The following is a 15,296-nucleotide window of genomic DNA, read 5'->3' as shown; positions in this document are numbered from 1 at the left end:
TCGCCTGCGGCCGCCTGCGGAGCGGATTGGTCACGTGGGGCCGGCTTGGAACGGGGCTGCGTTCGGGGATCCGGGCGGGCGCTTCCTGAAGGCGCTTCGGTGACAGCAGCGGCGGGCGAGCCCTGCTCGGGTCTCCTGGGGGCACCGGGTTGCCTGCGCCCTTGAGACGGCGCCTTCTGCCTTTGGGACAGCTCCAGCAGCTCTTGGGACGCTCCCCCAGCCTTTGGCCAGCTCCCCCTGCCCGAGGGACGGCTCCCGCAGCCCTTGGGACACTCTCCCAGCCTTGGAGCGGCTCCCCCAGCCTTTGGGATGCTCCCCCAGCCCTTGGGACAACTCCAGCAGCCCTTGGGATGCTCCCGCAGCTCTTGGGATGTTCCCACAGCCCTTGGGACAGCTTCTGCAGCCCTTGGGGCAGCTCCTTCAGCCCTTGGGATGCTCCCTCAGCTCTTGGGACGCTCCCCCAGCCCATGAGATGGCTCCCGCAGCCCTTGACACCTTTAAATCAGCCCTTTCTCCCCACCTTGAAGTGCAGCAAGGTGTTCTGGGCTCAGTGACTTACCTGGCAGGGGAAACACCTTGTATCTGGGTCCATGAAGGCAATTTTTCTTAAGCGTCCGTGGGATAACTGCTCTTCTGGCATGGTTTAGTACCTGCTAAGGTGTTGGGGCTTTAAGCCCACTTTATGGAAATGGGAGGCTCCTCCCTAGTTTGCTTACGTGGCCATGTGGCTAAGGGCAAGTGAAACTTGGGTGCCTGCAAACCCCAAGCCTCTGGGCTTGGGCCTGCTCGTAGGATGCCTGCCAAAAGATGCCGGAAACATCTGACACCCCTGCTGGGGGTAGAGGATGTTTGCCGATTGTAGGGCCACTTATGGTTCTGGACTGACTCATGGACACTTGATTTGGCTGATTTGACTTGGAACATAAAAAAATTCATTAAAAAAAAAAAAAAAAGTTCTGGGCTCAGCTTGGGTGAAGGCGAGGGTGGGAAGTCCTACCTGGTCACCCTGGGCTGTGCTGGCCTGAGAGAGTTGGAAGCCATGCCCTGGGCATTTTCCTTGGGAGAAGCCTTGTGAAAGCCTAGGCAGGGGTATGTGGTGAACTGGTATCGACAGTGCTGGAGGACAGACCAAGACATCACAAGTTGCAGCAAGGGAGGGGTAGGCTGGATAGCAGGAAAAGCTTTGGAGGAGGGTGGTGAAGCACTGGAACAGGTTACCTGGAGAGGTGGTGGACCCTGCATCCTTGGAGGGCTTTGGGCTCCTATATACATGCAGGGAGGCTGCTCCAATGTGCTGTAATTACAGCACAGAGCTGATTATATTAGTTGAATCTACTGGAGCATGGTAATTACCCCACCCTGGCAGACTCCAGCATCATGTGAATCAGTGTCCCAGTGCTGAGAAAACGGCACTTTAACTAAAGCTTGTTTGACCATAGTTAAAGTGTCCTCACTGCCATTTTTCAGCACAGGGATGCTGATACATGTGACACACCAGGTGCTTTATTTAGAGTGGCTCTTGGGAGCCACTCTGAATAAAGCACTGTCCCTCCTCCCCATTCCTGGAGCTTGTCTGTAAACACCCTTTTAAGACCCAGCTAGACAAAGCTTTGGCTGGGTGATCTAGTTGGAGCTGGCCCTGCTTGGAGCAAAGGGTTGCACTAGATGACCTGATTCTCTTCCAACCCTATTTTTTTCTGATTCTATGATGGCCATATTTGGAGTCAAGAAGGAATTTTACCTCATGGTCAGATTAGTATGAACTGTGGGGTTTTATGCCTTCCTCTGCAGCAGGGGTTGTGGCCCTCAGCCTGGGGCCTCTTGAACATACATGGATAACATTTTATAGAAGCAGGAGATCGGCTGCCATGGTTCCTCTGCTTTACCTGTGGCAGGTACATTTTCTATGATTCTGTGATCATTTCCCTGTTAGGCAGGAAGGAAACAAGGGCCCTCAGGGGCTGGGACTGAGCAAGCTGCTCTGAAGAGAATCCCTTTGTTTTTCTCGCTTCTCCATCAAAATGTATGTTCTTTCTTTGCTGAGCCATGGCAATTTGATCTCATGATTTTGTGGGCATATCTCACATCACCAGTGATGAGACATAGAGAAGTAGGGCTGGAAGGGACCTCCAGAGGTCATCTCGTCCAACCCCCTGCCTGAGGCAGGATCATCCTTATCCAAACCATCCCACACAACCATAATCTAAACTACCTAAGACTACTGTCAAACCTGACACAACATAGGCCTAACACCCTCATCTGCCATTGGTAAAGCAGAAGAACCATGGCAGCTAATGTCCTGCTTCAATAAAATGTTGTCAGTATACACTCAAGAGGTCCCAGGTACAGGGCAATGCCCCCTGCTACAGAGGAAAGGCAGAAACCTTCACAGGTCTTTCCTTACCCCAGATATGGTGACTGGTCTGACCCTGAGCAGAGGGGCAAGACCCTCTAGCCAGCAAGGTCCAGCTTTGCACTCAGCAGCAGAATTGGCACACCTCAGCTGAAGTTGATGTTCTGCTCTTGTGTGAGCCCTGCCAAAGGACTGTTTCTGCTCATGCAGCAGTTATTTGTCATGTGCACTCAGCTGTTGGCCTGGCACAGTCTGGAGGGCACTTTTGCCTACACGGATGGAACCTTACCTCATGGTTGCTTGCTTTCGGTTCCCTGTTTAATTATCTTGGAACAATATTGTCATCAGTCTGTAACATAACCCCCAGTTTCAACAAGTTAGGTCTTGCTATGTAGCAATAGGAACCCCCAAACACAGAGAGGATTTTAGTTTGGTTCAAAGTGTGCGCCCACTGTCACCAGAACATTTGTTTGTTAGAGCCCAGTGTTTTATTTGGAAGATGCCTTCCTCCTCCCAACCCACAGATCAAATGTTTATTTGCCTATGTTGCTGAAATAGCATTTTCAGGATAGGTCACTCGTCATGCTAATTAGAACAATTTTTGAAATTCCAGAAAAACAGAGCTGCAAAAAGTTTGGACTCATTCCTTATGTCCAATTTCAACTATTGTTTTTCTAAGGCAGAGGCAACAAATAATAAATGAGAGAAAAATACAAAGAATTCCTTATTACTGTACCACCCATTTGGTTGATATGCCACTGTCAGGCAAAGATACGCATTTTTTATCACATTAATTATATAGATCTGTTCACAGAAACATGGAATCATAGAAAAATAGGGCTAGAAGGGCCTGAGAATGTCATCTAGTCCAATCCCCTGCCCAGGGCAGGATCATACACATATACACATCATCCATATATACATATACATACATCCTGCAAACCCAGATCCTTGGCTAATGCAAATAAGCACAGATCCGCTGCAATCTAAATACTGCAGCCTTGAGTCCCTCAAGTTCTGAAACCTATAACTATGAACATATATAGGCATATATACGAATATGTATATCCGTATATAGTCATTTATCCATTTTTATATATCTCTATATACTTCTAGATATAGATATAGGTATATATGGATATATATATTCGTATATATGCCTATATACATTCATAGTTACAGGGCTAAATTCTGTTGCCCTGAGTCCCTCAAGTTCTGAAACCTTTAACTATGAATGTATATAGGCATATATACGAATATATATATCTGTATATATTCCTATATCCATATATCCACATATATATGTATCCATATATATATATACACACACATACTTATAGATATAGATTTATAGACATATATAGCTAGATATAGATATATAAAAATGGATATATGAATATATATGGAGATATATATATATATATTCATATATGCCTATATATGTTCATAGTTATACATTTCAGAACTTGAGGGACTCAAGGCTACAGCATTTAGATTGCAGTGGATCTGTGCTATAAATATATATATCTCAGTGTGGATATATGCATATATGTATATTCATACATACATACATATATATTCATAGTTATAGTCTTCAGAACTTTAAGGGCCCAGGGCTAGAGAATTTAGATTGCAGTAGATCTGTGCAGATTTACATCAGTGGAGGATCTGGGCCTTGAGTTTCAGGATTAGAAGATGAATAAGGAAAAAAAAAAGTTTAATTCTAATATGATAACTTTGAAAGGTTTTGTGTTGCTAACTACAGCAGTTGGAGTCCTTTTAATTTATAGAATTAAATAGGAGGTGTAGTCTTGTTAATCTATGGAATTGTGTGAATGCATTTCTAATACTTGTCAGCTATTTTATGGCACACCCTTTCCAAGACCATTAAAATGGCTATAAAGCCTTCCTGATAATGTCATAGTTAAGATTTTTGAGCCTTAAATTGGGTTTAAACCCCGGGAATTTACATATCTGTTAACATGCTTTTTTGCCAGAGGCAGACCATTTTAAGAACCAGGTCTGTCTCAGTTTTACTAGGGTAAATCTTTTAGCATATTCAACAACAATTTCTGTTTTCCAAACATTTTAAACAGTCCCGTTTTGACATTTGCAGCTGTTTTGACTGCACTCACACAGTTCACACTTCCCACATTTGCCAATCATCAAGAAAATGACATGGAGTAATTTTTAGACAATTTTGAACAAACAGTTATTTTATATTTGTGGTGAAAACCAGTGAAGAACAGATCACTGCTGTAGACTGCCCAGTGCAGAAGGAAGGAGCTGCAGTTCTAAGGAAGGTACTACCCTGCTAAATCAAAATGGCATATCCTTGCTGCCTTTCATATCCTCCATTATAAATATTCTTCTCCTCATGCTTCTCATCCTCCCAGAGCTTTGTTCTGCAAATGGGTCCCTCTTTACTGGTAGTTTCCTGCATCTACAGCTCCATTTGCAGTACTTCTTCTCAAAGGTTGCTCCCCAATCTGCTCACATCATGCCTCCCTTTCACTCATAACCTCAGCAGACCCCACAGTTTTGTCACAACTTTGCTAACTGTGTTCATCCTTCACACCTTTCATTTCACCTCATATTTCCTCTAACATCTAACAACCCTGGATGTACAAACTAAGTGAAAAGAAGGCAAAAGACATTTTAATCCGTAAACATGTTGTGTAAACTTAAATTTAAAAGAAAGTAAAGATGAGCAATTGAAATTCTATGAACTGCTTGAAGTTTGCAAGGCTTCTGGTGAAGTTACAGGAGTTTCAAAAGTTAAAAATGTTCTTAACATGAACAGAAGTATAATGCCATGAATTACCAGTGCTTGTTTTGACTGAGCAGTTTAGATTAGCATATTTGCCACCTCCTTCAGACATTTCTTTTCCTGGAGTCCTTAGTGACTTATTCAGTTAAGCACTGAACGCCAAACTTGAAAGCATGGCACTGAGATGGTAGTATGATGCTTTCTGTATTCACATTGAGGTGACCATCTAAAGTCACCATGGCACCCTCATCATGGTTCAACCTGATGATACATCATCACAACACTGACTCTTCATTTTTCTGACCCTAAAACATTGTTTTTCCAAGATCAGACAAAGGAAAGGAACCATATAGCTGGTCTGCCGTCTGCCTGATGTCAGACTAACATGGCAAATTCCCTCTCTCTGTTTAAGGAACCGTATGACATCATCCTCTCTAGGGCTGTGTGCTGAGAAACCGAGATGTGAACCTGGGGTTTTCATTATTCACTCTCTCCTTTTGTGCCATTTCCCATCTGTCTCTTCTGCGCTTGTGTAGGATTTAATATTGTGAACAGTATTTAAAAATATAATCCTGAAGGAAAAACAATGGAAAAGCAGGTCTGTCATGCTTGGAAACTTCTTAACATCTTGTTTTCAGCTCAGGGTTGACATTTCTTTATCAGGGGCCTAAGCCAATATTCTTCTACCACCACCTAAAACCAGCACTGTTTTGAGGGAGAGCTCTGGAACATAAGACATACAGGGATGGCCCTGCGGCCAGTAAAGAAAAATGTATTTCAATGAAGAAACAAACAAGAATGTTATTATAACGGGAAATATGAAAAAGTAAACTTACTCTTTAGACTGTAGCACAATATAATTTCAGAAATACAGACAATAAGCCTTGCAAATCTTTGAGGTCTCTGGGGAAATAATTAAAGTGATTAACAGAGAATCTCACTTTTAGATTATTGTACATCCTGAATTCTCCCCCTAAATATTACTGCTAATTATTTAAAAATGCGGGAACACCAGTCTCTTCTCTAAAGAAATGGGGGAAAACATGTGAATGTATTGACCGGTTTCCAAAAAAGAGATAGGGACTGTTGCAAATTTGCTGATTCCCAAGTGTATTGACATTTTGTCAATCTGTATTTTGCTCTGGGGGAAAAAAATCTCAAAGTTCAATCTAGTTAAACTCATTTTGTTTTACCTTTGACCTCTGTAGTCAAGCAGACAACAACTCAGGCTAGTCTTACAGGTGGTCATAGCAACCATGTCTCTTTATTTTCAGTAATTACAGGTTTCAAAGTTTCTCTGTAGAGTCACTGGGATTTTAAGGTTGATAATTCAATAATATGCTGGACCAAATAGTTTCAAATGGTACAATAAACTCTAAATAATGTCCCTTTCACTAAACTTTGTACTTTCAAACCATGTACTTTCGAAACCTACAAAAAAACACAACAAAACAAAACAAAGCAAAGCCTCTTCACCTTCAGGAAAGAATAACTAGCAGGTGCTGTGGTGAGATCAAAAGTTACTAAGATTCCATGGCCTATTTTTTCAGATGTTACTACTAATTCTGGGTGACTTCAATTTACAGGTGCCCAAATTGAGATATCTTAATTGTGTCTTCCTTTCAGAAGCTGCTGTGTTACCATCCCTCTGAAATTCAAGTTCTTTAAAGGGGTTTCAGGTTGGGCACTCCAAAAATCAAGCCGTCTATGAGTCACTTTTGAAAATAAAGTCCCATTGCTTTAACAAAGTAGACTACATTACATTTACTGGCACAAAAGGAACTGTAATCCGTGTTCCCCAGGGACTAATCACAAAACTCCCATACATTGGGGCAAAATACAACTGGCATAATTGAGGGGCAAAATACATAGTGATGCATTAGCTTCAGTTTTCTTAATAGTTTTCTTACCCATCAGTCTCTAAAACTTTGTACTTCACAAAAAAACCCTGTGTTTTAGTCCAGAGATTTTCAAAACATTTCATAGTCTGGATAACATTTTAATACAGAGACTGTCCCATGGATAATTGCTCTGTCATTTACAGGCCAGGTTCTTTGAGTAGATGTGCTTTTTTTTTTAGATCAATTGAGTAGTTGGAAATACGTTCTTGGCAAGCTTTCAGGTACAGTCACCTTTCTTCAGGCATAGGAAGTCTCTGCTGTTCTGAGACTCCAAGAAATGAGAGAAGCTAAAAGTGTGGCAGGATGTCAGTGAGAATGTAAATAGGTAGAAATTAGGAAGACAACAGATAAAGCAGGGAAGGGGGTGGGGGAGACAGGGAGGAAAAAAGCCAAAGGTGAATCAAGGAGACTCCATAGTAATAGTGATTCAAGATAGAAAAGAAGTTGTCTGTGAAAAAGGAAATAGCTGGAACTTAGGAAGTCAAAGAGCAGAAAAGAAGAGGAGGGGATGAAAGGGGGGAGAGGGAGAAAGGTATAAAGGGTCAGGTCTGGCAGGTACCTGGTGAATCAGGCAGGTTATAATGTGTCATAAAATCAATGTCTATACTGAGTCCATGATTTTTTGTGTCCAGTTGATTTATGAAGTGAAGTTTGTAGACTTGTCTATGAAAGATGTTTTGTAAATTCCCTTTGAGGATTAGACCTGAGAGATTGGAGAGGGAGTGATTGTCTTGTGAGAAATGTGCCCCCCACAGGTAGTTGAGTATTCTTGTCTTTGATAGGTTTTCAGTGTGCGGTCATTCTGGTGCGCAGTTGTTGTTGGTTTCTCGTCCTGTTGTTTGGTATTTTCCATCAGGGCATCTGGTGCACTGGATGAGATATATAACACTGCTGGAGGTGCACGTGTAAGATCCAGGAATAGTGATGGTTCTGTTGTGGGGTGTAGTAATTGTAGGAGTGGTGGAAATGTGTTGGCAGGTTTTTCATTTCTTGTCCTGGTGTGGTCTGGATCCTTTGGGTGTGGTTTGGGCCATAGGGAGTTTGCTTCTGGTGATGAGGTTAGTGAGGTTCAGTGCTTGTTTAAAGGCTAGGATGGATGGTTCTGGAAAGATCTCTTTAAAAATTGGGTCTTTTTCTAGTATGGGTTGCAATTGTTTGAGGTCATCTTTGAGTTCATCTTTGACAGGCAGCCAGGGGAAGATAAATATTAATTTTCTAAATTTTTTAGGGGCCCCACAAGCTGGATAGAATGGCCTGGCAGCCTTGATCCAGGCCGTATTATGCCTGCCTCTGGTCTAGCATCTGGAACAAGGAGGAGGGGCAAGGTCATGTGATAAAACAGGTATTCACGGACCATTTAGGAGATGGACAATCAGTTACTCTTCCACTGACTAGCATGAATAAACTTTTACAACTCCAAGCGACACTTTGCTGGTTAGGAATGTATGAGTCTTCTAGATAGGATAGGATAGGATTTCAGTAATAGGGGTGTATGTGTGTGTGTGTACACACACATATAGTAAAATTAATGGCTCTTCATGGAAATTATATTTTCAATGTACAGCTCCCTTCCCCAATACATTAAATCTGTTAATAAATTATGTAGGCCAAAGACTATAATGTATATGTATCTAAAGAGCATAGATTAACTTTATATTTATTATTAGCTTACTATTGCCTTTTTCCATTTCTTAATCCCTAAGGCATACTGAGCAAAATGTCTTTTTCAATGTAAGTCATCAGGCTTTCATGGGATTCCATTTTTGGGATGGAGAGAATAACCACTAAACACAATTTTTACAGTAAAGCTTCCAACAACTTGGGGTTTTCATCTATCCATTGTTTGTTGCTTACACTGCTAGGCTTTGTTCTCCTTTATTTGGGTAATGGGATCCTACATTAAATCTTTCCTATCACTATATTTTACTATGAAGTCACTAATTAGTAATGTCTATGAATTTTCTGCTGCCCTGAAGGACCCTCATGAAAATTAAATGTGCCAAATAAAGTGAACAGTGACGCTTCTTCATACATTACCATTTAATAGTTTTAAAAACCATTTTATCTGAGGATTTTTTATATTTTTCCAACAGATCCACTCCAAAATGACTTTCTAAATATTATAAATAAGAATAACTGCCTTTTGATTGAATAGCAAAGAAGAAATTCAAGATAACAGTTGTTATTCCTAAAGTGTTCGAGCTTCACCCTCTCAGCTTATGATGCCTGCAGAACCTTTTGACTGATTTACAGAGCTGGATTCCATAGTGGAATCATTCCTTGTTATATATAAATGCATTTGTGAAGTGTTTCTATTTTGCTTTTTCAGACAAAGAGCCCAGTCTTTCAGCCCAAACTCATTCAAAACTCCATTGATTTTTTAGTGTTAAGCCTGCAACCTTCAGCACATATTATAGGAAAGCCATGCTCTCCTTTGAAATTAGTGTGACCTGTACATGCATTCCAAAGAAAGAATATGACCGTAAGTGTTTAGAAAATTATACACACATTTATATAATTAAAATTCTTCGAAGCCATCATATATGTAAGTACTGAATAAAACTACTGGGCCTGCTGAATGATTCTTTTAAAGCATGTTTCTAGTCTGGAAAAGTGGCATTAGGGTTTTAAAGTTTATCAGTTCCCAAAGGTGTGGAAATCAGACTTTACAAATATAAATACAGATTTTCTGAATGCCACCCTCCAAACCCAACATGACCTGTGGCAAAAGCTTCATTCCTCTTGTTCATCATCATCTGTAATGATGAAGCCTTATTTACAAGTCCACTTAAACATTTAGTGACACCTTTTTATCCCCATATCTTTCAAAATTATACTCTTGGTGGCATCTATGCCTTGAAGAGTGTTGTACTGATTTAACTCATTGCAATTTAGTTATGGCTAAATATTGCTATCAATGCAGTTATTTTATGGATGATACAAAAGATGGTTTAAAATTCACCTAATTTCCACTTAGCTGTGTTATTTCTACAAAAATAACACAAGTAAGTAGCACTGCAAAATTTATTTTTATCACTAAATTTAGATGATGTATGATTTTGGATGCACACCTGGGATGCACACTGTACTATTTTTATGTAAACATTTTTCAGAGCAGATATACATTTTAGGTGCCATCTTTTCATTTAGGAAAATCTAGTTGTAAAAAGAAATAAAAAGCAATTTGGGGTTAAGATATCCCACTGGGATGTGTAAAATGTGATTCAGGTCTTAGCTCTGCCTCAGAATTCTCGAGCGGCCTTAGTCAAGTCAAAAAGTCAGATGCCTTAACACCTGGGTTTTAGGTGCCTGACCCTGCAGCAGATTATTTAATGTAACATTCAGAAAGCGTTGTGGGAACAGGGATGAGAATTTAGAAGTCTTCATTCTCAAGAGAACTCCTTTTTCCAGTGAGTGGATAAGTAGCTATGTCAGTCTGACATCAGGCAGGGTAAGGGGACACCTTAGAGACAAACTGGTTCAGAGCAGCGTGAAATTTCATAGGTGATAGTTATGCAAAGCTGTCACCTATTCCATAGGTGACAGCTGTTAATAGGGCAGTCCCCTGGCAGTTAAACATATAATTGAACCCAGGTCTTCTACTTTCCAGGTAACAGCTCTAACCAACCGATTACTGTATAGAAGTCATAGACAGCGGTACACCATCACCACTTCCTCTGGCAGTCATGAGAAGGAAATGACTGCCATGACATTTTGTGCAGAGTCTGCTCTGCTAGTTTGTGTTAGTAGCCTTAGACCGCACCTGCCAGACTGTGCCCCACAGGGACACAGCCACCATGTGCCTAGATTCAGACACCTCGTGCCTGGATCGTTATCTGGCCTAGGCAGGAGATTGGCACTGAACCCTTTTCAGAGTGGAGTAGTTCTGCCTATGCTCAGAAGCAAAAGTTTAGGTATCTAGAGAATAGTAAAGGCAACCAGGCAACCCTAGTTTTACCCTTGGTTAGTGTAGGTATTTCCAGGTTTAGCTAAAAACTGAGGGTTGTTTTGGATCATGATTTTAAACTCTGGTGCCCCAATTCCATCAAAATTCTGCTTTAGGCATTTACATCCCTTATTGAATTTAGCCCTTAGTTTTTTCTGAATGCTTGTTTTCTGATATATAGAATAATGTATATTTACTTTCTTCCACCTTTTACCTCTCCTGCCTATTATTTGGTGTGAGTTCTCGATAACATGGTCTCTCCCTCACAAGGTGTTCTTAGTGTGCCTGTTGCTATTATTAGCTCCACAGTAATGCCTCTGCATCTACATGTGCAGGGCAAATAATTAGGCAGCTCTGCAGTAAACGTCTCGTGTAGGCGCGGCCAGAGATAGGCACTCTAAGAACACCTTATGAGGCAGAGACCATGTTATGAAGAGCTGGGGCATCAGGGTGCTTCAGTGTGAGGCTAGCTGGCAGGTAGCCACCGTACTGAAGCACCCTTGTGCCCCAGGCAGCCCCATCAGCATTTACAATGTGAGCTGCTGTACAGTAAATACTCTGCAGTAGAATAGTACTTGTATTTACAAGTTCTATCCTACAACAGCATTTGTTCGTTTCCTGTGGCCTAAAACAAGTACTTTCTACTGCAGAGTTATTTACTGCACAGCAGCGCATATGTAGATTCTCTGGCAGGGTACAAGGGTGCTTCAGTGCGGGGACTACCTGCTGGCTAGCCCCACACTGAAGCACCCCCATGCCTCAGTCAGCACCTCCACAGCACATTGAGGCAGATTGGAGCAGCTCCAGGCTGGCAGGCTGGTCCCCAGAGCCCCCTGGCAGCCGGGGCTGTTCCGACCTGGCTCAACATGCTGCAGTCCCAGGAACACACTCAAATGGCGATATGCACCGAAGTTAATTGCTTTGAATTGCTCGTGTTGATGCACCCACAGAGTCCCAATCTTCTTTGAGGCCATTAAGGACTACTGGAACACACAAGAAGAAGAAGAAGAAGAAGAAGAGGAAGAGAAAGAAAAAAAGATGATCAAGACAAAGGTATTAGGGTTGAAGTTCATTGGCTAAATTATACAGAGAAGACTGCAAAATTAGTGTCCATAGTTACCCTGGACTGGAAACAAAGCATCTGTTATGGTCTGAGAAGGCAGTTTATAACATAAAGAAAATGGTGCGACAACTCCAATGCAGCTGTAGATGGAGAATATTACAGTATTAAAATAAAAGAGACTGCTGTTAATATATATCTATAGAGAACCCATTACACAAAGTCAAATGAAACTACTGAAAGGTTATGAAGATATTGTCAATCAGAAATGAAATTAGACTAGTGGATGATACATTTATATTTCAAATCTAAAACTAAAAACATACACGTTTTCAAGAACAGCATTATCTGGGATACTGAAGTGGAGCTCATCATGTCCTGTAGGAGATACGATTGGGCTCAGCATGGGCAAAATCCAGAGAGTTCAAGCACAGTCTTTTAGTAGAGCTTAAGTGGAATGCAAACAGTGATAGCCTTTTTGCAATTTCTGAACACAAGTATGAAGGCAGCTCACTTGGATAGTGAGGGGGTTGAATGTTGTATGAAGAAATGTTTACAGGGAGGCATTAACCCCAGGGTAGGTGGTAACTCAGTGTTTAAGATACAGTCAGTGCATCTAAATGTGCAATTTAGATTCACTCTAGAGCAGTTTGGGCTGGAGTAAACTAGTCCCAGGTGCAGCATCTACATGTGCGCCAGGGACAGTAGCAATTTGAGCTGGGGTGGATCAGTGCTGGAGCAGCCAGGCTCTGGCAGGTGGTGGTGGCCAGAAGTAGACTTAGGTGGGCAGGCCCAGGCAGTGGGTGGCAGTGTGGGACTGTGGCTAGTGGCGGTGTGGCCTAGAGCCCAGGGGCAAGCCTGGGCCTCGCAGAGAGCATGGGTGGGGAGGGTCAGCTCTCTGCTCTGAGTCGCGGCAGCAGGCAGTGGAGGGCTGCCTGGGGCACAAGGGTACTGAAAGTGTGGAGCTGTGTGGCTAGGCAGGAGTCTGGCCCCCTACTCACTAGGCTGACAGTGTGTAATTTGTGCCCACTGGCAGTCTCTAAATGTGTGTTTAATCACAGTTAATTTCCTTGCTGTAAGATAGTACTGTACGGGGGGGAAATCTTTTGGGGTTGAATGATTTCTTTTTTTTTTACCCAAAGTAAAATATTTAATTAAAAAAAAATCTTTACCTTTTTAAAAATATAGTTAAATATATTTTAAATGATTTTTAAATGAAAAGTAAAGCATTCAATTGCTAAAGAATCTCAAAACAAAATGTTTTTTTCTCTGTTTTATTTTAGATTAACGTATTTGCCAATTTTGACCGGAACACGCTAATCTTTTTGATGAGACCAGGGAATAAACTACTTGGAAAAAAAAAAAAATTCATGCTTGAATATAAGCCATCCTGACTGCACAAAAGGTTCAGGCAAATGTGATGTTGACACATTAATAGGAAGTATTTTCCCAGAATCAAACATACGAGAATTCTTGGACGCATAGACAGAACAAGAGTTGACTTCATTGTTAAAAACCTAAATGAAACATTAAAACAACTTTACACATGGCTAGCTCCAGAATTAACCTGAACTAACAGAAAAGAAACACCTAATAAACACACAAATGTGGTAGATTACGCTGAAGGGAACAAGTTAGAAATGTTCATCTCAGCCTTAAGTAGTCAAATAATTCATAATGCATCATTTATTTGACTCATTGTTCCTCTGTTTTCTTTGCCTGTGAAGAGAAAACTGTTTTATCTAATATATTGATTATGCAAAATTATTTTTGCTGAATAATTTCTGGGAACAAATCCTGGTCTATACCTCTTGCCTGTCAGCAGCTTGTTGCAGACATTAGAAATATGAGCTATTTTGGTTGAAAATATAGCACATATGTTATGAGTTTTCTGACTCTGTGAGCATAGAATCAAAGTTATAGCAAGACTTCTGGGAGTCTATACATGTGCTCCAGGGTGGAGGGGGAGGAGCTTCAATTAAAGTGGTTCTGAGAGCTGTTTTAATTAAAGTGCCTTCAGCATCACATGTATCCAGCATCCCCACACTTCAAAATGGCAGTGGGTACACTTTATCTAAAGCTTGTTTGACAAGTTTTAGTTAAAGCACCACCACCACCATTTTTAAATGTGGGGATGCTGAATACATGTGACATGGGGGCTGCTGGAGTGTGCTAATTAGCAGGCTTCAGCAAACTCGCAGCAGACTTGATTAATCAAGTGGACTCTAATGCATACTAATTGGCAAGCATTGGCGCAGAGGTCCTTCATGTGTATAGGTGCCCTTTATGACCATAAATTCATTTTCAAGGTGAAATGAACCCAGTACATCTGGCCAGTAGAAGACAGCTAGGAATTGGCAGCCAAATTCAAAGTAGGAGTAAGACACAGGTTGTTGGGTTTTTTTTTTATGGCAAGGCTGATTAAACATTGGAACAAACTCCCAAGAGAACAGCTCTATTTTCCATTTCTTGATATCTTCTGATAAAGACAGGAACAAATACTTCAGTCAAACTTCTGCAAGTTATTGGGCTTACCCCAGGTGTGACTGGGTGATATTTAATAACTTGTGTTGATCAGGATACCTGACTGGACCAGCAGCGCTCAATCTTCTAGCACTGTAGGCTGGGTGAGTGGTACAGAGCCAGTCTGCAAGCCAGATCCTGTGGGTGAGGTTGGTGCATTGGTTAGATCCAAGTGGGCTTGGTAGATGCAGCGGCATGTGGGTGAGAACCTGAGTACCGGCTCAGCCCATACTCCAGATCTGGCCTGGAAGTGACTCTGCAATCCAGCTCATGGAATCATGTCATCTGGCTCACAGGGCTCCTCACTGGTCTGGCATTTGGTGGTATAGGAACAGTGGCAATGTTAATTGTCAGCCACTGCTCCCCCACTGCCAAATATCAAGATGTATGGGGAGCACTGCAGGCAAGATAGCATGGCTCCACTTGCCAGAGTTGACCCATGGGCTGGAGGTTGAGTACCACTGAAACAGATGATTCACTTTTTGCTCCTGGCAGGAGCTGTGAGTAGATGGAGCATGCTCTATTGTTCATGAAAAGTCCAGTCACATGCCATAGCTGCAAAGGGCTCAGTTATTCTGTAAGGACTAGCACTGGGGGCTGGGGGGGGGGGGGGGGGGGGGAGAGTGGGTGGGGACAGAGCCCCGGCTCTCCCCTCCATCTGGACCTGTTCCCCCTTCTCTTCTGCTGCTTGGGGTCCAGGCCCACTCCCCCATCCCCACTGAAGTGACAGGGGGAAGGGAAAA

The sequence above is a fragment of the Alligator sinensis genome, unplaced genomic scaffold (assembly GCF_000455745.1).
Source record: "Alligator sinensis unplaced genomic scaffold, ASM45574v1 scaffold130_2, whole genome shotgun sequence".
NCBI classification, from domain to species: Eukaryota; Metazoa; Chordata; order Crocodylia; family Alligatoridae; genus Alligator; species Alligator sinensis.
This window is presented reverse-complemented; position numbering follows the sequence as displayed.